The 1,747-nt window shown below is 34.3% G+C and overlaps 1 long non-coding RNA gene across 1 annotated transcript in view; it reads right to left on the bottom strand.

Annotated features, from left to right (window-relative positions):
- LOC106476814 overlaps nucleotides 1-1,488 on the bottom strand; it is a 10,460-nt gene extending 8,972 nt beyond the window's left edge. The window contains exon 1 of the long non-coding RNA XR_001291935.2: nucleotides 1,069-1,488. This is a non-coding gene — a long non-coding RNA (uncharacterized LOC106476814). The remainder of the gene's footprint in view (nucleotides 1-1,068) is intronic.
- Nucleotides 1,489-1,747: the final 259 nt, after the last annotated feature.

The following is a 1,747-nucleotide window of genomic DNA, read 5'->3' on the forward strand; positions in this document are numbered from 1 at the left end:
CTGAAAGTAGCTTAGATGTAGACGTGTAGGTACTGAAAGTAGCTTAGATGTAGACGTGTAGGTACTGAAAGTAGCTTAGATATAGACCAGGAGATGCTGGACGTAGCTTAGATGTAGGCGTGTAGGTACTGAAAGTAGCTTAGATACCATCAATACATACTCGTATACATCTAAGTTACCTTGATATATATATCTAAGCAACCTTCATTATCTCCAGCTTTATATCTAGAGTACGTCCACGTGTATATCTAAGGTATCATCGGTACCTCCACGTGAATATCAAAGCTACCTTCAGTACCATCATGTTTATATCTATCTTAAGTACCTTCTTACTTACAAGTTATATCTATTTTAAGCAGGTACATCGCTATATGTTAGTTATTTTTAGTGTCTCTACATCTATATTTATCCTCACCATATCTATATATGAGTTAGATACAGTACGTTTGTTTACAGTGTACATTTTCTTCAGTTGATCTATATCTGTAATTAGGATGTCATCGCTATCTATAACATGTTCAATCAACTTCAATACTTGTATATTTCAGTATATATACATCTTAGTTAACCCCAGAAGAGTTAACCTCTGTATTTTTACTAGGAAATATCAACATTTAAGGTCAGTTAATATTCACGTTACATAAACAGTTTTATTTAGTTATCTATAACCTAAAATCTTCAGAACCTATATCGCTTTAGTTTAAACGTCGATAATTCTACATCTATTGATTTAACATTCTACCATTAATTCTCTGCAACTGTAGTTCTACTATTATGAGTATCCACGTCCTTATCAAAGTTAAGTTTAACTTATTTAGATTATAGTTTCCTTAAGACTATTACTAATCTCATATTTCTATCTTTAATATTTGTATCAGTAATAGTATGTGTTTATATAAACCATTCTCGGAGATTAGAGCTTATTCATCTCTAACATGTATAAATCAAGTTTTTAAGATTTTTATTGGTTGTATAATTTCCCATGATAACAGTGCCGACAGTTAAGATAATATTTCTCAGAAAATTTAAGACTGTTCACTGACATGTTCAGTAAAGTTAAATACACACCTGTGTTCAATCCTGTCCAGTGAAAAGACCGTACAGAATTACTCCATGACTCTCATCTTGGCGCAGCCTGCGATTTTGCACGTCTAAATTTCATTGCGCGCTCCTCGCGTGCATCATGCTCGTGACATCACAAAGGAATGCTGGGAAGAGAGACGCATGAAAGATAGGACTTCCGATGTAGATATGTGTCAGTATTATAAAGTAGGAGGCTTTTCGTAAACGAATTGATTGGGGCAAAACAGGCGATGTAGATGCAGATATAAAAGGAGTGTACTTCCTTCACGAACCTTTCTATACATAAAAGTCCTAAAGCTTTTCACTTATTTCTTTTGCTCTAAACTGCAGAAAAACACATTTTCGGGTAAAACACACACATATACACCAGAGGGTACTTCGCTTGAAAAGAGACATGTTTATTTCTTTAACTGTTTCGACGAACACGATTTACTTTTTATTATTCTTGTTAGGCAGCGTGAGAATTTATAAAGTCTCGTCAGTTGGTATGTTCCAGTAAGAAGATTCGGTTAGACCCAGATTTGATGTATGTGTACTGAGCCTGCCATCTTTAACAACGCAGATAATGTTGTGAAAATCTCATTTGGATTGGAAAAAGTTGCATGGAAAATATTCGGCTTGATATACGTGCGTTTATGTAATAACATAAACGATGTTGGACGTT

This window comes from Limulus polyphemus, unplaced genomic scaffold, assembly GCF_000517525.1.
Source record: "Limulus polyphemus unplaced genomic scaffold, Limulus_polyphemus-2.1.2 Scaffold11682, whole genome shotgun sequence".
Taxonomy (NCBI): Eukaryota; Metazoa; Arthropoda; class Merostomata; order Xiphosura; family Limulidae; genus Limulus; species Limulus polyphemus.